General features: G+C 40.7%; 1 pseudogene; it reads left to right on the plus strand.

The window, feature by feature from the left end:
* LOC132770189 (heparan-alpha-glucosaminide N-acetyltransferase-like) overlaps nt 1-23945 on the plus strand; it is a 201918-nt pseudogene that overhangs the window by 94679 nt on the left and 83294 nt on the right.

Consider the following 23945-nt stretch of genomic DNA (forward strand, 5'->3'; position numbering starts at 1 on the left):
ATATATGCAAGCACACATATATACACAAATATAGACACACAAAACACATATACACAGACTGGGCCACAGCAACGCGTGGAAGGGATGGCTAGTAATAAATAAAAATGTCATGTTCGTTTGTGGAATTAACATAACTCAAAAACTACTGGACGAATTGACACCAAATTTGGACACAAGGCACTACACCCCTAACAGAACAACAAGTTGGAAAATGGAAAACATAACAGAAGGGACTTAAAGGGCCAAAAACCAAAAATTACGCGCACACACATATATGCACACACAAAACACATATACACAGACTTGGCCACAGCAACACGTGGCGGGGATGGCTAGTAAAACATAAAGCATGAATCTAATAGCATAAAACATGAATCTAATATCACTGGTAAAAATTCCAAAACTTGCCCCCAAAATTTCTCTCTAGAGTTTTGCTATAGAGTTACAACACAATAAGTAACTGAATATCCTTCTTGCAGATGGCAGATATTGAACTGTAGGTGTCTTGAAATTGGCTTATACCCTAGTTTAGCCACTACATTCATTTGCAAACTGTATTTGGGGATGATGAACACTTAAAACCCATCGATGTTTTTTAATTGTAGGACTGACAGTTGCGGATCTGGTCATGCCATGGTAAGCTATCAAATGTTCAATAAGGTTATCTCTTTTTGATTCTAAGATATTTGCTCAGATTAGTTCTTAAGAAAAGCTCATATATTCATGTACTTCAATTGATTATCACATACAGTTAACACATATACTTGCTGATCTGTAATTGAGCATAGAGATTGTCAGACAAGTATTGTAATTTAAGAAAATGTTAGATGACGTGAAAGAGGTAGTCCACTCACACATGCAAGTCTTCACTTGAAGTTGTACTTAGAATCATAGAATCCGCCGGGAAGTAGCAGCCAATAGTAAAAGGACCAAGGCAGAGACATCTCCAGCTCATCCCCTGTTTGGGTATCAGCCAGCACGTCAACAACTTAAATCTAGAAATAGTTTTCTAAGATCTACAGAGACACTTGCTGGAACACCTCAGCAAGCGAGAGTCCAAAAGTGGCAGGCTCAAACCCAGAACCTCAACCAATGGCTGATACCAAATGAGAGACTCCCCCCTGGGCACACAGAGGACTGGGCGACTTGGAAGGCGCTGAACAGACTGTGCTCTGGCACCACAAGATGCAGAGCAAACCTTCAGAAATGGGGCTACAAAGTGGAATCTTCGACATGCGAGTGTGGAGAGGAGCAAACCACTGACCACCTGCTGCAATGCAACCTGAGCCCTGCCACATGCACAATGGAGGACCTTCTTGCAGCAACACCAGAAGCACTCCAAGTGGCCAGATACTGGTCAAAAGACATTTATTCAACTACCAAACTCACACATTTTGTATTTTGTCTGTTTGTTTGCTTTGTTCTGTTAGAAATGTAATATAATTTACTGGTTGCCCTGACACGACAAATAAATATAGAATCAAAGAGTTGGAAGAGACCTCATGGGCTATCCAGTACAACCCCCTGCCAAGAAGCAGGAAAATTGCATTCAGAGCACCCCTAACAGAAGACCATCCAGCCTCTGTTTAAAAGCCTCCAAAGAAGGAGCCTCCACCAAATTCCGGGGCAGAGGGTTCCACTGCTGAACAGCTCTCACAGTCAGGAAGTTCTTCCTAATATTTAGATGGAATCTCCTACTTGCCAAATGAAAAGTATGCACATGTGAATCTGCCCTAAAGTGTCAGTTGTCTTATACACACCATCAAGCTATCATTATAGTTACCACACACTAAGGTGCCTCCAATAAACAAAGTAACAATTAGCCAGCATGGTGTAGTGGTTTGAGCACTGAACTACAACTCTGGAGGCAAAAGTTTGAATTCCCACTCGATCATGAAATCCACTGGGTGATCTTGAGCAAATCATTCTCTCAGCCTCGGAGAAAGGCAATGGCAGACTTCTGAACAAAACTTACCAAGAACATCCTGTGGTAGGTTCACCATCACCACCACCAAATAGAGCACACAACATCAGCAAAATCTGTTGGTCAAGACTTCTTTGTTGAGGAAAGCCAAACAGACTTTGATTGAGCTGAATTTGCTTGAATTGTTCCACTGAGTTGCTATAGGGACCCTGGAATGTTTGCCAATGCCATTGCCATGGAGTAGAAGACGAGCTCATAGCAGATTCTGAAGCAGTTGCCTGGCTGGTGAGGGATACAGCCTGTGTGTCAGCCCCAAGGATTGGATTGCTCTGACTTTTGGTATTTAAATATATATTTTAAGAATCTTGTGGAGTGCCTAGTTAATATCATCTTTAATTCTGTATTTCCCTATAGCTTTCACCATTATTTTCCATATCGGAAAACAGTTGAAAGCTCAAAAGCCAACATAGCTGTCCAGTTTCTTTTGCTGCCCATATTAGAAGCCTTCCATCCAGAAGCACCCTTGGTCTACATTAAAACTTCTTAAACTTTTCCACATGGGATCCCTTCTGTCCCAAGAAAGTTTTGCGTTACTCTGTGTAAATAAGTATATAAAATAGATATAAGAACCAAACATTCACTTATAACAAACCAACTTTGGAAAGGCTTGTTGAACAGGTCGATTTTCCTTTTTATGAAGTACAGCTGGAGCATCTTCTGTGAACACTGCACAATAGATTCATGTAATAGGTGATGTTCAGGGAAGCCCTGATCTCAGTCCCACCCCCCCCCCCCACCCCCCCTTGCAAGTGCAAATATTGGGGGCGACAGACAGGGCCTTCTTAGTGGTGGCCCCTCATCTATGAAACTCACTTCCCATTGAAATTAGATTGGCCCCCTCCCTCCTGGATTTTAGGGGGGGGGAACCCTAAAACATGGCTCTGGGATTAGTTTCTTGGTCAATAATGGGAGCAGTGCAATAAGCAATGAAATATGAGACTATAAATTAACTTAGTGATGACCCGGACTGACTTTGGAATACAATCTGGATTATGTGATTATAATTGTTGTTTTAATGTTATGTTATAATTGATTGGTTTTTAACGTTTTGTTTATACATTGATGTTCGTGTACATGCGACATTGAATTGTTGCATTTGTAAGGCCGCCTTGAGCCCCCTTTGGGGTTGAGACAGGTGGGATACAACTATGGTAAACAAACAAACAAACAAACAGTCCTCTAGATTGGACTATTGCAATGCACTCTACATGGGGCTGCCCTTGAAGATGGCCTGGAAATTCCAACTGGTCCAACGGGCAGCAGCCAAATTACTAACTGGTGCGAATTACAGAGAGCGGTGAACCCTCCTGTTTAAGGAGCTCCACTGGCTGCTGTTTATTTTCCAGTCCCAATTCAAGGTGCAAGTTTTGACCTACAAAGCCCTGAACAGTTTAGGTCCCGCCTACCTGCGCGACCGCATTTCCATCTGCAAACCCACACAACTTCTTCAATCTTCCGGAGAGGCTCTTCTCTTGCTCCCGTCCTCATTGCAAGCACCACTTGTGGGAATGAGAGAGAGGGCCTTCTCTGTGGTGGCCCCCCGACTCTGGAATTTGCTCCCTAGAGATATTAGGCAAGCCCCCACCCTGGCAATCTTCAGGAGGAGCCTGAAAACTTGGTTATTCAAATGTACCTTCAATGATTGAATGTAAAATACTCCCTGACCAAACTCTGCATAAAATGACCTCAGAAGCACTTTATTTTATGGTTTGTGCAATTAAATCCTGCCTCATCCTCGGATCCCCTCCCTGATTTTTACTTTGTCCTATCTCCCAGTGTTTTAAAATTTTATCTTTGAATTTGGCCCTCCCAGTGTGATCACTGTGTTTTAATGTTTGATTTTATGCTGCTGTGTCGCTTTTTGATATTGGTGTTGCATTTTATGTAATTTATTGTCTGATTTCTTGTTGTGTTTTTGTGTTTATATTGTGTCTACTGTATTGATGGGTGTGGCCTTATGTAAGCTGCCCCGAGTCCCCTTGGGGGAGATGGAGGCGGGATATAAATAAATAAATAAATAAATAAATAAATTATTATTATTATTATTATGTTAAGAAACATTTTCAGGATCCCAACATTGAGCTGAGGGGACCATTTGTGGTTACGACCCACAGTTTAAGAAGCCTTGGTCTGGATCACCTCATTCAACTGATGGGTCATAGTGTAAAACAGCAGTTTCTTTTCCTTGCTAAAATAAAAATCAGTATGAAATTCACCATTAGTGCTGTATGATTCACAAATGATTCCTGATTCTGAAATTTATTATTTAAATCACAAAAAAATCAATAATAAATTTCATTTTTTATTTTATTGATAATAAATTTCATGTTCAAGCATCATCGTTTAGTGGGTTGGGTATAGAATTAGGACACAGAATGGGGGACGCCTGGCTCGAGAGCAGTACATGTGAAAAAGATCTTGGAGTCCTTGTGGACAGAAAGTTAAACATGAGCCAACAATGTGATGTGGCGGCAAAAAAAGCCAATGGAATTTTGGCCTGCATCAATAGGAGCATAGTGTCTAGATCTAGGGAAGTCATGCTACCCCTCTATTCCGCTGTGGTTAGACCACACCTGGAATATTGTGTCCAGTTCTGGGCACCACAATTGAAGAGAGATGTTGACAAGCTGGAATGTGTCCAAAGGAGGGCGAGTAAAATGAACAAGGGTCTGGAGAACAAGCCCTATGAGGAGTGGCTTAAGGAGCTGGGCTTATTTAGCCTGAAGAAGAGAAGGCTGAAAAGAGATATGATAACCATGTATAAATATGTGAGAGGAAGCCACAGGGAGGAGGGAGCAAGCTTGTTTTCTGCTGCCCTGGAGACTAGGACGCGGAACAATGGCTTCAAACTACAAGAGAGGAGATTCCATCTTAACATGAGGAAGAATTTCCTGACTGTGAGAGCCATTCAGCAGTGGAACTCTCTGCCCCGGAGTGTGGTGGAGGCTCCTTCCTTGGAAGCTTTTAAACAGAGGCTGGATGGCCATCTGTCAGGGGTGCTTTGAATGCAATATTCCTGCTTCTTGGCAGGGGGTTGGACTGGATGGCCCATGAGGTCTCTTCCAACTCTTTGATTCTATGATTCTATGACTTTGAAAGAACATGGTTCAAATCTCAGCCCAGGCAAAGAAATCTGCCAAGTGATCCTGGGCCAGTTATACTCTCTCAGCCTCAAAGGATGGCAATAGCAAATTTCTCTAAATAAATCTTGCCAAGAAAACCCCATGATATGTTTATCGTAGGGTTGTCATAAGTCTGAAATGACTTGATGGCACACAGCAACAAAATACTTGATGGCACACAGCAACAAAATACCTTTCAAGGCACAACAAAAGCAACCAAAGAGTCCAATTTTGATGACTTCCAAGGTTGCCTGATGATTGCCTTAAAAGGGTTTAGGAACCAAGCTCTGTTTCAAAATTGTCCCTATTTAGGCTCTCAGTCTTAAAATCTAGTAACCTTCAAGATGTTTGAATTTCCTCTGTACCATATTCTTCCATCTCTATTAGTCTGTCAAACCAAAGGTACAAGCTATAAATCCAAATAGTCTCTTGGTTTTATATTCTCCCCAACATTTATCGATGACTGTCAAATCCTCGAACTCAGCAACTTATCAGCATCATATCCCCTTCTGCCTTTTGGCCCCGTCATCAAGGGGGTATTCATTTTTTTCTTCAGCAATAAAACCCCCTCAAATAATGGAGTTTATTTAGACCCCTTGCTTTAAGTAAGCAAGTTTTTAATCTAGTGTGTGTGCATTCCTGTAATGCAGGTTTGATGTTAATGGGTTGTAAAGTGGGTAATAATTTTCTTACTGGCCCCTTCAATCAGATTAGATCATGTTATTGACCATGCTGTTCGTTTTATAACCACAATCATATTGTGGAGGAAGATCTTTGGCAAGTTGCACATTTGTAAGTGCCCATTAAGGCAAAGAATGACAGATTTGCACATTTGGCATTTTCTTTTTTAAAAAATGTCTTTCCCCCTGTGGACTGTTTTCCTGGCCACATCCTATATTAGCAAGTTTGCAATTGTCTTGGGCCTTCAAGCTTTGTTGCTGGACAATACTTGATTTTTTTCAGAACATTCTTTTTATAAGACATTTTTTAAAGCATTATCATTTACTTGAATTGTTTCTTGGTTTCAACAGTGATTAAAATATGCCCCAATTTATATCAGAGATGAACAAAAACTGGCCTAGGGGCACATACAGCCCTTTGGGAACCCCAAGTATGCCCTCTAAAATGCTCTAGGAACATCCCAAAACCTTTAGACATCAACACAATTCTAATTGGGGGGTGCCAATGTTCAGGACTTATTTTTGCCTGAAAACAGCCCAATAATAATAATAATAATAATAATAATAATAATAATAAAAAAGACTCTGGCACAAACCAGTAAAGGTGGTCCCAGTGGTGATCGGCACACTGGGTGCAGTGCCTAAAGACCTTGGCCGGCACTTAAACACAATCGGAGCTGACAAGATTACCATCTGCCAGCTGCAAAAGCCATCCTACTGGGATCTGCATGCATTATTCACCGATACATCACACAGCACTATATAATAATAATATAATAAAACTTTATTTATACCCTGCTCCATCTCCCCCAGGGGGACTCGGGGTTGCTTACATGAGATACTTGGGAAGTGTCCGACATGTGATCCAATACAACAGCCAGACTCAGGAGACTCAGGACACATCACAGAACACACATATATGGCAAACATTCAATGCCATTATACACTGACTAGAAAGACAACTGTACATAGATAGAGGTATATATAAGCTTTCCCATCTTCGGCATCTTGGAGGCTGTGCTCAGTTCCGATCACAGGGGGTGCTGTCACTCCACTTTCTCTGCTTTGTTCGTAAACTTACAGTAGCCAGCATAGTGATCTTGCTTGATGTGGACTCATCTTGTTGTGTTTTAAATAATAATCATAATAATAATCTTGTTTGCTATAGACTTATCTTGATGTGTTTCAAATAATAACAATAACAACAACAACAACAATAAATATAACTTTATTTGTACCCCACCCTATCTCCCAAAAAAGGACTTAGAGCAGCTTACAATGTACTCAGAGCGGCTTACAACCAAAGCTGCTAAAAACACCCCAAAATGAAATTATATTCTTCCCTAACCTGCCCATCATCCCCCTAAAAAGAAAAGAGGGCAACAAATTCAATAAGATGGCAATATTCAATCATTCCAGGCATATCAAAATCCCTAATGTTTGTTGTTCAGTTTTATTGTTTTTAATATTGAAATTTAATGTATTTTAATTGTGCTATATTTTATTCTGTTTTTGTTGGATTTGGTCCTTCAGGAAGATAGTGGCGGGATATAAAAATAAAATTGTTGTTGTTGTTGTTGTTATGCAGCTATTGTTTCATTTTATTGATGTTAATCAGGGGGTTGTGATTATTATGTTGGTTGTTGTTGCTTTGTCTTGCTGTCTTTGCACTTTCTATATATTTTGTGTTCGCACCTTTGAATGCTTTGTGAGCTGCCCCGAGTCCCTCTGAGAGATGGTGGTGGGGTATAAATAAAGTGTTATTTATTTTATTTATTTATTCATAATATTTATATGCCACCCTACTCACCCCGAAGGGGACTCAGAGTGGCTTACAAGTAAAAAGTAAATACAATATATTATATTATTACCATAGTACAATATTAATATTATATATCACATTGTACTATAACAGTATACTGTAATATTATTAGTAATATTACATTTAATATAAAATTTATTATTATTATTATTATTATTATTATTATTATTATCAAAATCAGTGTGGCCTACCAAGTGAGTTGGAAGGTTGGAATAGTCCCGCTCCCTCTGTGTGGTTGTCAATGTTAATTAAAATCTCCCAAGATCCCATTATTTGTATCCTAAATAATATAGAAATCCATTTCTTTAATATTACCTTTTCATCTGTCTATCAAGTTTAAAGCTAGCCTTACCATTCAACAAAGTGAGGCAGCAAGAGGCAATTAGCTATCTGACTTTTTTGTCGGGAAGGGTGAGAGGGATTTGTCGGATTTTCTGCCACAGGCAGCAAACTAATTGGATTGGCTTTGGAGATTACATGAATTGACTTTGGGGACTTTGGGGAGGGGCACCATTTCCCCCCCCCCAAGCCCTGATTACATTTTCACATTGAATTAATAGAATATTCAATTGCCATTACATATTACCCAATTTATCATGGAAAACCCCACTTCTTAATTGTAGGAATAAAGCCAAAAACTATTTTTCTTTGGCTTAATGTATCATAGGAACCCAAATGTTACGATTTGTCATACATTATTTATTAATTAAAATATTTATGTCTTCTTGACTAAAGGATCTCAGGGATGCGGATATTAAAATACCTTTCATAGGAAGGAAGTAATAAAAGTGTTCTCTGCAACATTCAGAATAATTGATGCAAGGGGAAACCTAACCACTGTTTAGACTTGCGTTCCCATTGGAAATCAAAACATTCTCAGGCTCGTCTGTAATTAATTTTGTGTATATGGAGGCTAAAACCATCTGCTCTGCCACTCCTATGTCTGTTTCATCCCTTTGTCATTCATGATATTGCATTACAAAAAATCTTGCTCTCATTTACAACTTCCTATTGGAATTGGCATGTCCCAAGGGTAAGTAGGGAGTTCACTACCTCAAGGTAGTTGGGGAAGCTGCAACATTTTCCTTCTGCTCTTTGTTCCGCAACATAGGTTGCATCTTCACTGTAGGATTAATGCTTCAAGGGCATCTTTGATTTATGGTGGCCCTAGCACAGAGTTTTCTTGCGAAGATTTAATCAGAGGAGGTTTCTCATTTTTTTTTCAGAGTGTGACTTGTCCAAAGCCACCCAGAAAGATTCAACAATTGAGAAAAGATTCAAACTTTTCATAGTTCTAGTCCAACCCTTAAACCACTGCACCATACTGACTTACAAACCAGGGATTGGGATGATGCCACCATTCCAATGTTATTGGGTTGGCTGGCCCTAACAAGCATAGTTGGTTGCGAGAAACACTAACAAGTGTTATTCCACTACCATTTTTTTAAATATATGAGGTGAAATTATCTCACTTAATGCATGCTTACTTTTTCATCAAGGGAAACTGGCTGCCAGTTTGCTACCGGGCACAATTCAAAGTGCTGGCTTTAGCCTATAAAGCCCTAAACCAGTGGTTCTCAACCTGGGGTCCCCAGATGTTTTTGGCCTTCAACTCCCAGAAATCCTAACAGCTGGTAAACTGGCTGGGATTTCTGGGAGTTGTAGGCCAAAAACATCTGGGGACCCAGGTTGAGAACCACTGCCCTAAACAGTTCCGGCCCAGCTTATCTATCCAAAAGCATCTCTCCCTATGAACCTTCCAGGAAGTTGAGATCGTCTGAGGAGGCCCTGCTCTCAATCCCGCCTGCTTCACAGGTACGTCTGGCGGGGATAAGAGACAGGGCCTTCTCAGTGGTGGCCCTCAGCTGTGGAACTCCCTGCCTAGGGATATTAGATCGGCCCCCTCCCTCCTGACCTTTCTAAAAAGAGTGAAAACCTGGCTCTTTGAGCAAGCGTTTGGAACTTCAACATGACCAGATAAACTCAAATTTAGATTACTGCAACGCTCTCTATGTGGGGTTGCCTCTGAAGACTGCCCGGAAGCTCCAACTAGTCCAACAACTGGCAGCCAGATTACTAACAGGAGCGGAGTACAGGGAACATACTACTCCTCTGTTGCGCCAGCTCCACTGGCTGCCAATTAGCTTCCGAGCACAATTGAAAGTGCTGGTGTTAACCTATAAATCCCTAAACGACTCTGGCCCAGTTTACTTGTCCGAACGGATTCTCCCCTATGAACCATCAAGATTGATAATATCGTCTGGAGGGGCCCTGCTCTCGGTCCCACCAGCCTCACAAGCACGCCTGATGGGGACGAGGGACAGGGCCTTCTCGGTGGTGGTTCCTCGGCTCTGGATCTCTCTCCCACTGGAGATTAGAACTGCCCCTTCTCTCCTGACTTTTAGAAAACAGGTAAAAACCTGGGTCTGGAAACTGGCATTTGACGAGTGAGTCAATAACTCGTGTCTATATGGATGGATGGTGATGAACAACGATTTTATTCTGATGACTTGGCCATTGTAATTATATGATTGTATTTTTGGTATTTAAATGTGTTAGTGTATTATGGAATGTGATGTTTTTAAACGATTGCTTGTGATATTATTGTTGGAAAACCGGCCTGAATCCCTCCACGGAGGTGAGAAGACCGGTATACAAAAGTTCTAAATAAATAAATAAATAAATAAATAAATAAATAATATGAACTAGGAATGGCTAAGACAATGGAATGGCTAAGGATTTGAACAAGAAGACATAGTTTTTATAATTGTTATTATTATTGCTTTTACGGTTTTTAAATGTATTGTAATGTGATTTTTATTTTTTTGCTTTTAACCGATGTATGTATTTTTATATGACATTTAATTGTACCGATATGTATGCCGCCCTGAGTTGCCTTCGGGCAAGTATGGGTGGGATAAAAGTGATGTAAATAAATAATAAATAAATCAATCTATCTTTGGGGCCGTCCAGACAGATGACGCCCCGCATAAAAGCAACTGTGTTCGGCACAAAGCAGGACAACTCTGCTTCGTGCCGAGATTATTAGTTAGTGGTGAAAAAGTGGGTCTTCTTGAAAGCCCCGCATCTTTCCTGCTGTGGGCAGAGTCTGGACTGCCCCCCCAAAAATCCTGGGATTTTTGAGGGGGCTGTCCACACAGCTCTCTCGTGTTTTCCAGGCTGAATCAGGCCACAAAACATGAGAGGGCTCTAACCCCCTCTCTGCCCCACACCAAAAAAATCTTTTTAAAAATAAAAGAACTAACCCAGCTGCCATTAAAGTGCTGCCGGCCTCTCCTAGCATTTAGGAATGATGCACCATGAGAAAGGGGCAGGAGCAAAGGAAAGCATCTCGACACCCAGCCCCAAAAGTGCACATTTTCCAGGCTGTGTGTGGTATGTTTTTTTTCTAAACCCGGGTTGACACAGACTTTACAACTGTCTAGAACTACCCTTTGTTGATATACTTTCCCCATCAAGTTGTTTCTGACTTATGGCAAACCTAAAATGAAGCTCTCATGGAGTTTTCTTGGCAAAGATCACTCAATGGGTTTTTATGGATGAATGGAGATTCAAACCCTGTTCTCAAGAGTCATAGTCCAATGCTCAAACCACTACATCACAATGGCTCTCTTACTGGAGAGAAAAGTACTTCCTTACAAGCATGGCATTTAGAGCATTAAACGTTTTTTATTGCATGTGGTCTTTCGTGGATTTGAATCAAAAACTTAAAAGGGAAGTTAATGAGCATTCTGTCTGAGCCAGGTTTTTAAATCTCTTTGATGCTTAGGTTTGTTTTCATCATCGGCACATCAGTAGCATTGGCTTTCCATGCAATGATGAAAAGAGGAGTGAGCCGTATCCAACTTTTGCGTAAACTGACTTGGAGGACCATGATCTTACTAGTGATAGGGTTCTGCTTCCTTAACTACGGACCAGCAGATGGTCCATGTAAGTATAATTTATTTTCTGCTATTAAGCGTTTAATAGTGTTTGTTGCTTAATCGTTAGGAGCACCATCACTTCCTTTGCAACTGAGAAAAAAAAACTGCAGTGTATCTCCCCCACACAGAGATTTGAAAAAGTTATTTGGTCTATGTGTTCCTAAATGTTCAGCAGGAGTTTTAGTCCATAGTATAACTTTTCTATACACTGGCCATGTTTTTAAAACTGCTAGATGTGGGTTTGTGAGAGGATTGTCAATTATCTGTCCCATAGTTCTCAGTGGAGAAAACTCAATTTAGGATCTTTGCACATTGTGTTATACTACGTTTTTGAGACCTGTTGCATACAATTCTAAATGGATCATATCACATTATGTGTGTCCCATTCCATCAGCAATTTATTGGAATCCGTGTGCAAACAGTCTCAGAAATGGAGTAACCGCATGTGCTGTGACATCTCTATTGCAGGCAGATTCGGCTGATCCCAGCAGTCTTCATGAGGGATACAGCCACCATTTCTCTTTTGGTGATTGCTGTGGAAAGGATTATGTGATTTTAATTGTTGTTTAAATGTTATGTTTTAATTTGATTTTTTAATGTTTTGTTTATTCATTGATGTATGTGTACATGTAGCATTGAATTGTTGCCTTTGTAAGGCCACCTGGAGTCCCCTTCGGGGTTGAGAAAGGTGGGATACAACTATGGTAAATAAACAAGCAAGCAAATAAAATCAGCAAACCAGGAATTACTAGTTTACCTTTCTTCTTGATTTAACTGAAATCTGAGCAGTTTCTTCCCTCCATTGGATCTGTAAAAAAGACAACTGGTTTTGCCCATTTGTGCCAAAGGGTAGCGATCAAGGAAACCTATTTCCATGCAGACACGAGATCTTCTAAACTCTCGCAAGAATAGTTGTTTAAGACTTCTAGGCTACGTCACTGCGCAATCTTAGAAACATCTTTAAAATAAAGGTCACAGTGATGTAAGGAGGCATTAGATTCTTACATCCAAACTACAGGATGCATACTGATTTAGCACTAGAAATGGTTCATATGATAAGGTCTCTAGTTATAGTGCCCAAATTAGCTACAATTACATCTGGGTTTTAAATGAACTAAATGCAAAGTGAATCCCCCAAGTTTTTATTGAACCGTAACACATATATTAGGGAGCTTTAATCCATCCTTTACAGGACACAATTCTAACAAAATATCTATTTACCACCATATTTATTTAGGTAAAATAAAAGCCTCATTAAGGGAATACTCCAATAAAAGAGTCGGACAACAAGGACATCCTAAAGCTAGCCAGTGACATTGACCAGAGAACTCTAGTATCTTTAACCAAACTATATGGCAATTAAATGGCAATTAAAGTTGAGTATACCATTATAAATGTGTAGTCAAAAAGGACCCAGACTCAAGAACACAGTACCTTTTAAACTCCTCACAACTTCAAGAAAGACAGGGTTTCTAAAATCTTTAGGCCTTCATAGGCTGTATGAATGGTCCAAATATCCTAAAGGCACCAGATCTAGACTGATATTGGGAGCTACGCAAGGCCAGCTCTGGTTAGTACTTGGGAGTTCACCAAGGAATGCCAGGTGCTGTAAGTTATATTCCAGAAGAAGAAATGCAAAATCCTCTTTGAGTATTCTTTGCATAAGAAAAACCCTATGAAAATCAGGGGGTTGCCATTAGTCTACAGGCAACTTGAAGGCATATACATATGCACACAGGCTGTATTAGTACCCATTTGTGATCTTCACAGCCCCTCATGTCATGCCTGTAGCATTTTCTGAGTGGCTTCCTCATGTCCTCAGCTATCCACAGGAGAGAGTGTCCCATTATCCTTTTTGATCCTCCGCCAACAAAAAATTAGTTACACAAACTGATGACTATTAAACCGGTAGAGCATTTCATTCACATTGGCAATCTGCAGTAGCTGAGGATGGAAATATAAATCAGAATGTACACGGCATTGATAGTTATACAGTGCTGACAGACATCCAAACTCAGATGTGCATTCCAGTGCCAACTCAAACTCTGCTTTTCCCTTTTTGCCTAGCTTATGCTGGAGTTAGTAGATATGGCTATTGATTCATGTACAGCACTTGGAACAGGAAAGCTTAGAGAAGACAATGATGCTGGGGAAAATGGAAGGAAAAAGGAAGAGGGGCCGACCAAGGGCAAGATGGATGGATGGCATTCTTGAAGTGACTGGCTTGACTCTGAAGGAGCTGGGGGTGGTGACGGTTGACAGGGAGTTCAGGGAAGCAACTGAACGAATAAACAACAACAAGCACCACTTCAGAGGTCAAAATGTTAGATATGTGACACAAAACCTCACCTGCAAATTTCTGAAGAGCAAAAGTTTGTTAAAGGGACAGATCGGACCAGGTCATGGGGTTTTTGGTTTTGTCAGCCTCAAGTTCTTTCTTTCTTCTTTCTTATTGTTCTTTCTTCCACTATGAAATAAATAATCAGTGTACAGTAAGGTCAGTGCAGCTCAGTGAGAAAAATTGCCTGAGGGGCAAGTTCCTATCCAAGCATCTTACTAAAGATGGATTTTTTTCCCATTTACACAACCCATTTGCAACAAATAGCATTAATGGCAGGAATGGACAACTATGGATCTCCAGAAATTTTTGGATGGCAGCACCAGCCAGCATTGCCGGCAGGGAAGGATTATGAGAACTGATGTCAAACAACTGCCTCCACAAGAAACTTCTCAGACAGAGCAGACAGGGCAGAGGAGTGCTTATATACACACGTCACATTTTGATTGTTCCCATCCATGAGTTTCTGCATTGGAAACAATAGTGAAATTCTGTTTGTTTTGCTAAAAGCCTTGCCTTCCCAATTACAGCTTTGCTTTTACCAGCAAAACTGCTAGTGATGGCCTATTAAATCCTGAGCAGCTGGGGCTGCTTGCATCGTAACACCCAGCAGTTAGCACTTTTCTGCTTCCATCTAAAATGGCTCGCTAATTTAGTTTGGCAAAACAGTGAGGTACTTCTAGTGATAATAATCAAATCTGGGGACTTTAGAAACAATCATTACCAGACCGGAGGTGTCTCATTTCTACTCCAACCAATGGCAAATCCTGTACGCATTGGACATATTTGGAAAAGCCAACAGCAGTTGTAGAGGCATAAACTATCACCACCCCCTCCAGCCCCGATCATTTATTTATCAAAATGCTTTCTTCTCTGTTTTTGGCTGTTACATGCAGCATCCATTTTCTAGCAGAAACCAATGACAACTCTTTTTATGGAGCCCAAGGGAAGGAAGAGAAATGAGCGCAAACGAAGAACTTGGCACTTAGATTGGATGTTTTGTGATTCTGTTTCCCCCGCCTCAATCTCTGCATTTCAGAACTGCAAGATAGCCTCTTTGAAATGCTGGGAACCATGAAGCAGTTGTGATATTAGCTTTCAAATCCGAATTTCTTTTGAATGCATTAAGTTCTTGACTATTGCCCTCCGGACTCCACAGTTCATTGCTGTTGTATTTTCACTTATGTCTGCCTAACTGCAAGTTTCAGCTTTCTTTAAATCAAGAACCTTATGCATTTAGTAATGGCGGCTTTAAGAAAGATCTGTATTTGTAAGTCTTGATAGCCATATCGCTGCAGTGGGTCACGTCCCTCCCCCTTCTTCTTGTTAATGCTGAGTGATGTAAAACACATGATATGAGGTGGGATGCTTCCACATTGCATTTAAAAATTCCATACTCCATTTGCTTACATTTTACGAGGCTTCCCCACAATGCTGTCCTCCAATCATCAGTGTTTTTCCTGTAGCTCCCCTTCAGACTGCAGAAAGTCTGATATTTTCCAAAGAATGGAAGACAGGCATAATCTATACAAGACTTCTACTTTTCTGCCTTTCTTATTTTTAAGAGAAATTTTCGCTAACTCAAAGCATGTGTAGATTACATGTGGATGCCCTTTTACGCCCCCCTTTTAAAAGAATAATTCCTTTAATTGGTGCTAAACACTTTTCCAGCTGTTTTTAATGGATCCAGCACCTTGGATTCAGCATTTTCTTTAAGGTTTGGAATAAAGCCTGGAAGGAAAGTCACTGTTCCAATCACACCATCATCACTTCCTGCTACTCAATAGTACTCACTACTAGGCTTGTGCAATGTGGGTAAACTGTGATCTTTTTCAGTGTCCTGGATTTCAGTGGGGCTCCGATGTGTTTTTTGGGAACCTCCTGAATTCAGGAGGATAGAGATCCGTTTTCAATCTGGGAAGCTGAAAGATTTGTTTTCTATCCAGCCCATTATGGGGGGGGGGGGGGCGACTTCCCAGGCTTCCCTTCCTGACAATGTAGGCATTTTTGTCCTTATTTATTTATTTATTTAAAACATTTATATTCCACCCTTCTCACCCTGCAGGGGACTCAGGTAGGAGCACAACATATATACGGCAAACATTACATGCCAGGACATAAAACCATAAATATATACAAACATTAAAATCACTCATATTCATATTAAAAGTTGCTTAAAATTCTCAGGACACCATTTTGCCTCATTGCACTGTCCCAAAGGCTTGTTCCCACATCCTTCTGAAGGACAGGAGGGAGGGGACTGATCTAATATTGCCAGGAAGGGAGTTCCATAACTGGGGGGCAATCACTGAGAAGGCCCTGTCTCTCACCCTTGCCAAACATGCCTGTTATGGTGGTGGGACCGAGAGCAGGGCCTCCCCAGAAGATCTTAGTTTCCACAGTGGTTCGTAAAGGGAGATGCGTTCATTAAGACCTGAATTAAACACATATAAAATAATAATAAAAAACTTTATTTTTATACTCTGCCAACCATCTCCTCTAGGGGACTTGGGGTGGCTTACAAGGGACATGCCAAGGTTACAATTAAAACACACATGTAAAACACTTTAACCAATTAAAACATCAGATAAAACAAACACATGTGGAGTTAAATGTACCTGTTCTGACTTACATACAAATTCACCTTAAGACCAAACCTACAGGACCTATTTTGTTCATAACTTGTAAGTAAAAAAAAAGAATAAATATGATAATAGTACAATAGTTAATAAATATGATAATAATGCTAAAATAAATTATGAAATTTGAGGATGTATTTGGGATTTATGACTTACATTTCCAGCACCTGCTCCCTGCCTATGCAGTCTCCCAAGGGCCATGAGAAGGGCCTCTATAATGTATCATATGATCAAAAAACCTAATACTAACCCAATCATATCCCAGTGTAATCTAACAATTTTTTGTAATGCAATGGAAAACTGGTAATATTATACTACACTTTTCCTTTTATCTCAATCAGAATGGATTTTTCTCGCCAAGTTAACCAATTCTAAAACATTTGACGGCCCGATGTTGGTCGCATGAAAGAATACGATTACCTTGTGATATTCCCATAGACTTTATAGCATACAATTTGACATTGTATTACTGTTCTTTTATCCTGAGTGGCCGAGTTCCTCTTCCATGAGAGTGAATGAGGAAGCCAAGACCTCCTCCAAAGCTCCCTCCCTTTCCGTCTTTGTCCCCATTTTGCTTGCGCAACAAAAGAACAGCACATTAAGAATAAATGGCAGTAATGGACTGGTGGGAATACTTCCTCTTTAAGTGGACAACACAGGCTGGATGGAGCCCAGAGCTTTAAAAGTATGAAACCTGCTGATTAATCCTTAGATACAGTATCGTAAATGTAAGCACTTTAAAAATGCTGGGTGGCAATGTGGAACTGGCCTAAATACCCTAAAGACTTTGCGTTCAGGTGAGCAAAGGCAACAGGCAGGAGACAGAAGGACATTGAGTCCAGGCTTTTATTGTAAAAATTCCCCGGCTCATGTGCAGAATTATAGGCCTAAATGCCCTCAAAGCAACAGATCCCATCTGACCTTGGAAGCTAAGCAAAACCAGTCCTGATTAGTACTTGGATGGGAGACTGCCAATGAATAACAGGCACTGTAGAGGAAAAAAATGGCAGAACCACCTCTGAGGCTTCCTTGCCTAAGAAGACCCTGTGAAATTCATGGGATTGCTATAAATTGTCAGCAGAAGCGGCCCTAGGTAATTTTCAACTGTAAGCAAACAGTATTTTGCCCCCCCCCCCCCCAACCAATCTGATATATATTTTCTGTTCGTTGTGGGAGTTCTGTGTGCCATATTTGGTTCAATTCCACCATTGGTGGAGTTCAGAATGCTCTTTGATTGTAGGTGAACTATACATCCCAGTAACTACAACTCGCATATGTCAAGGTCTATTTTCCCCCGAGCGCCTCAAGAGCGCCCCTGGGCAAAATTAACTATACTGCGAATGCTTACTTTGCGTAATGGTTGAGCCACCCCTGATTATCAGGCATCTTGAAGGCACATATACAAAGAGATACGCACAATTTGGAAAGGGCAGTATCTTAATATGAGATCCTCATCAGGAAATATTTGAGACATATCCAAGGTTGAGAAAAATGGGCAAAATATCCAGATAGCAGTAACGGCATATGGACCAAGCCAGGAAGAAGCACATCCTGAAGTGGGGAAGGGATACTCCATTTGCTCTGAACCCAAGCCACCCATTCCGATACACAATCAGAAGTGCACTAGCTAATTTTTAGCTTCTAGAAAAGATGGTAAGAGACACGAAGGTAGAATATTTTCTTTATAGGCTTTGTCAGGATGAAGCCAGTGTTGTGGGTAGCCATATCTAAATTGAGACTGGAAGTGATGAGATTCCCAGCAGTCTATGTTGCCCTTGCTGAAGGTAGAGCTGGGACCTTGAGTTGATACTTTTGGGAAATGTGGGAGATACTAGGATCTGTAAGGCAGAATAATCAATTGGTAAGACAGGCATTAGTCACCTATGGATGTGAGAGCTGGACCACAGGGAAGGCTGAGCAAAGGAAGATAGATGCTTTTGAAGTGTGGTGTTGGAGGAAAGTTCTGAGAGTGCCTTGGATCGCGAGAAAATCCAACCAGTCCATACTTCAGGAAATAAAGCCCGACTGCTCATTGGAGGGAAGGATATTAGAGGCAAAGATTAAGTACTTTGGCCGCAACACGAGAAGAAAAGCATAGAGAAAACAATTAAGCTGGGGAAAATGGAAGGAAAAAGGAAGAGGGGCCAACCAAGGGCTGGATGGATGGCATCCTTGAAGTGACTGGCTTGACCTTGAAGGAGCTGGGGGTGGTGATGGCCGACAGGGAGCTCTGGTGTGGGCTGGTCCATGAGGTCATGAAGAGTCAGAAGTGACTGAATAAATGAACAACAAAAATACAGGCATTGAACAACATCCAGTCCCATGTCTACCTGGGGAGAAAAAAAATCTAACTGGAGAGAAAAAGTATGCTTAGCCTTCTTTGTAAGATATATAAAAGTAAAATTATTTGCAAATTATTTGTACACTATTAAATTAATAGAGAAGAGGGAAGAGAGGAAAATGGCTGTTGATTATGGTGATACAAAATGAAAGTAGGGAGGTCACGCAAACAAAAAGAAAGCAATCACAGTGCAAATTACAAAATGAGCACAGGCATGCAAAGGTTGTTAGCTCTTCACAGGAACATAAAGAAGAAATGGCAGTACATACTGCTCCATTGGATGGGCGGGGGGGGGGGGGAGGCAAAGACCTGGGATTTATGGTTAATTTGGAAGGTTCATACTACCTACCAGTTGTGAGGCAAACTTTGTATGCTTTTGTTTCTTTCTGTTCCTTAAGGAGACTCTTGGTGACCTCTTCACATGGGCAAATTTGCCCCTCTTATGACACTTGCACCTCAGTTCAGGGACGGAGCCCACCAGATCCCATCATATGACATACATCTACTTCCAGCATGGCTCCATCCGCGAACTGAGGTGAAAGTGTCATAAGAGGGAACAACGAAAACATTGGAGGCTTCCTGTGTTCTCAATGAGAAGAATTGGGGGGGGGGGGGCAGGTGGCAACTCTTTCCCCTGTGAGATAAGCAAGATACTATGTGGGGTGCAGGGTGATGGTTTCCCACACTGCCCTCCAGATTTGCCATGATGCATTGTCAATCCTTCTATTGCCCACTATGTGGACCTCAATGTGATGAAGTCCTTAGTCTGTTCCCACACAGTTCCTGGAATCGCTCCAGACTTCTAGCCCAAAGTTTCCCAGTTCTAATCCCAAACAGTGTTTGGAAATGTTACTATTTTTGATTAAACCTTTCTGAACTACCCAGACATGTGACTGAAGAATTCCAGTAATTGTGTTACCCCAAAAGTAACGTTTATTTACTTATTCAAAGCTGCTCACAAATGTGAAATCAAATCATCTGAAATCAGAATGCCTAATGCTGGTTTATTTGATCATATTTAGAAATTATGTCAAGGCAGTTTGATTATGGAGGTTGGTATAAAGCACATATGGCAAACACAAGGCCTGTGGGCCGAATCTGGCCCATCATATCATTTTATGTAGTTCAGAAGGCTTTTAATGCAAGAGCAACATAGTTACATTTATACAGTCTTACAATTATAACTGGCCCTTTGAAAGTAACCTTAATGCTGATGTGGTTCTTTGTGAAAATGTGTTTAATGTTGCTGGTAAAAACTATCAGTTAAAGGAAGGCTAATCATGACTGGCACAGTGGTGTGCTGGAATAAGTTATCCTTTCACCCCATGCTACACTCCCAATGAAAATCACCTTCCAGATCTCTTCTATGTCAGAGGAAGAGGTTTATACATAATTATTGGAGACACTGATCATAGGCTCAGCACCATGGAAAAGGTTAACTCATGTCCCTTCATGGAAAACTTCGGTGCAGGATTATCTGTGCAGGATAATTATTTAACAACAGAAAAAATAGCCATCAAATGACATGAAAGCAAACATTTCCTGCAATTGCTTGTTGAATATTGACAGACTTAACTGGCCCCATACAATTTTGGTCTTTGAGACCAGCGTTCAGTCAAGGCTACATTAGAAAGAACCCTGCTTTGAAGAGGTCTTGAGTAAGGATATCCCATTTGTATCTCTCCCATAGTATTTAATGTCAGTATAGTACAATTGTCATTTCTAATTTGAGAACTGAATATTGAAAGCAAAAGTGGATTTTGAAATTGTGGGCCTTTATATGAGACATACACCTTTGTTCCCACAGTATCATGGAGCTGGGCAAGAATTCCAGGAGTTCTGCAGCGCCTTGGGTTTACTTATTTCATTCTGGCATTGATGCAGACCTGCTTTAGTATAAAGGATATTGGCAGATATCAGGTAAGATGCAATAATGGAGCTGATTTTACATCATTCTACTACATATATGATTGCATTCCAAGTGCTGAAGAGATTTTCACTATTCATTAAGGTGGTATGGCCACGGCATGTCTATAGGTTAGAACAGCAGTTCTCCAAGTGTGCTCAGAGAACATGTGGGGCTCTGCGAAGCATATTGAAACATTTTTCCTCACCTTGCTTGCTTCCAAAACCCCTCCCCCCCCCCCCACTGTGCAGGGGCTGCTTCGAATGTGCTTTTCCTGCATGGCAAAGGGGGACTGAATGGCCCTGGGGGTCTTCCACTGAAATACTGTTAAGTTTATGTTGGTTGATTTTTTTCTTCATTTTAAATAGTGTATTATTCTCTCCCCCCCCTTTTTTGCACTACAAATGAGATATGTGCAGTGTAGATAGGAATTTGTTTATGTTTTCTTTCTCCAATTAGTTCGCACAAACACTCTTCATCCATCTGCCACTGACCTGGCCTGCTTTTCACATTTTTAAACACTATATATATATATATATATATATATATATATAAGAGAGAGAGAGAGAGAGAGAGAGAGAGAGATTATTATATATTATATATTACATAATATATAAACATTTCTTGGAGTTCCACAATAAACTTTTGCTTCAAAAATTGCTCTGTGGCTGAAAACTTTTAAGAACACCTGGGTTAGAAAATAGCAATGATTAGAAAATGAAAAGTTATAGGTTTATAAAACTTTGCAGTTGATTTATAAACCACCAGCCATTTGCTATTCCTGTTGCTGATAGTATAGGAAATTGGCTACCACAGCAACTCAGAGTTTGGTAAGCTTGCATGTTTGAATTAAATATACAACTTTGATTTTAGGCACCTTGTGTCTAATACTAGTGAAAATAATAATGCTAACAAAATGAATTCATGGACATTATCAGCAGCCACCTGCCCCATACATTAATATTGGAATTCATGGTCATCATATGTACATGAATGAACAGGGAAAAGTTAATCTAGGGCCCACTGGACAATTATTTAAATCTAGGCAGTACTTCTATCCCATGGGCAGGAGGAAAACGGGGAAAAGCAGAGGAAAGTGGGAGACAGCGTCATATAGAGTGGGGACGCAATTTACCCCAGTATGATCTGTCTTTGAGATGGCCAGCCATCCCACAATGTTTCTCCATCCTCTTCTGGCTTTCTGGCACTTCCTGTCATCGCCTGCAATCAGGAGTTGGGAAACACCCGACTCCTGAAAATGAGGTCTTCTAACTGCCTTTGCATGCTGGCGAGACAGATTTCCATACACAGCCACCAGAAGCGGCTGTGCGTCATGAGATACCCTCCGTGGAACTCTTTTGTGCCAGCGTACAAAGATGATAAGAACATGGGGAAAACGGGGGTGGGACAAAGTTGTAAATTGCATCTCTAACCAAAGACCAGTGCTGCATAAGAAACCACCTATAAGTCAATGGATGGCTTGACCCAGTACAATGGGCCCTTGGTATTCACTGGAATCTGGCTCTAGGACCCAACCTACCTGTGGATACAAAAAGGTGTGGATGCTCAAGTTCCACTATATACAATGGCATAGTAAAACAGTGTCCATTATATAAAACGACAAAATCAAAGTTTGCTTTTAGAATTTTAAAATATATATATATTTTCAAGCCATGGATGGTTGAATCTGTGGATGCAGAATCTTTGGTTATGGAGGACCAATTGTATACCCTAACCCTAATTTGCTATTTTGATCTTATCAGTAGTCCAAAATAAGTATACAAAGATCTAATTACAGTTAGTGCATAAAAAACAATCCACAGATTGTGCAACAGAACAATTTTACATATTTAAGAATCATATAGTTCAAGACACCATAGGGAACGCTGAGCAAAGGAAGATAGATGCTTTTGAATTGTGGGGTTGGAGGAAAGTTCTGGGAGTGCCTTGGACAGCAAGAAGATCCAACCAGTCCATTCTTCAGGAAATAAAGCCCAACTGCTCATTGGAGGGAAGAATAGTAGAGGCCAAGATGAAGTACTTCAGCCACATCATGAGAAAAAAGGAAAGCTTAGAGAAGACAATTATGCTGGGGAAAATGGAAGGAAAAAGGAAGAGGGGGCGACCAAGGGCAAGATGGATGGATGGCATCCTTGAAGTGACTGGATTGACCTTGAAGGGGCTGGGGGTGGTGACGGCCGACAGGGAGCTCTGGCGTGGGCTGGTCCATGAGGTCACGAAGAGTCAGAAACGACTGAATGCACAACATAGTTCAAGACGATTTGAGAAATGTTGTGAGAGAACAACTACAAAGCCATGAAGTAATTACCTGCCTTACGGATAGATACAGAAACATGTTTGGTTTTCCAAGTCCAGGCTCAGAATATAACAGAGAAAATGCTCTCGGATGTGTGTGCTTTGGTCCAAATATGTGATGCAGAGTGAAAGGGTTACACACACATGTGTGTGTGTTCATGCACAAACCCATCTGATTCCTTTTTCCTAGTCCCCCTAACAAAGCTGTTTTGTTGTAGCAAAAGCAGTCCTCCAAGTTTCATTACATGTAGTTTATAGCAAAAAGACCTGGATTTCCCAGGCTCAAAGCAGAAATGATATGATAAGAGCAGTGAGACCTATCTGAAAGCACTCTCATTATGTTCAGTATCTCTGAGACACCTTTTCTTTGCCCAGGGAGTTCTCTGAAAAATTGTTTCTGCAGTTTATAGAACTGGGAAACAGTTAGCTTTGGGGGAATGTAGGAATGTGTTGGCTACACCTTGCAGTCAGCAACATGTACTTGTCAGTATCAGAATAGTTTGCATATGTTTTAGCAGTTGTCTTCAAACACCTGAAGGATGAATATATAAACATTGATATATACATATTTGAAAATGCTTTTGCACATTAGCAGCTCCATGGGATGTGCAAGTCAGCTGAAACTAGTTTTTGCCTTACTGATGTGTACGTAAGTAAGACAAGTTACAAAGTCAGTGCACGGAGCAACAGTTATCCTGAACAGAAGGGGCAGAAGGAAGGGCATGCCCAACCACTGAAAAACATAATGTTTTTAAATGGGCTCTGCATTTAATAATTTCATTTTCTTAAACTTTTAGAATATAAAACTGGATTAATAAAGGGACTGTTTACTATTCAGGGTGAGCAAGAACCT

Source organism: Anolis sagrei, chromosome 3 (assembly GCF_037176765.1).
Source record: "Anolis sagrei isolate rAnoSag1 chromosome 3, rAnoSag1.mat, whole genome shotgun sequence".
In the NCBI taxonomy this organism is placed as follows: Eukaryota; Metazoa; Chordata; class Lepidosauria; order Squamata; family Dactyloidae; genus Anolis; species Anolis sagrei.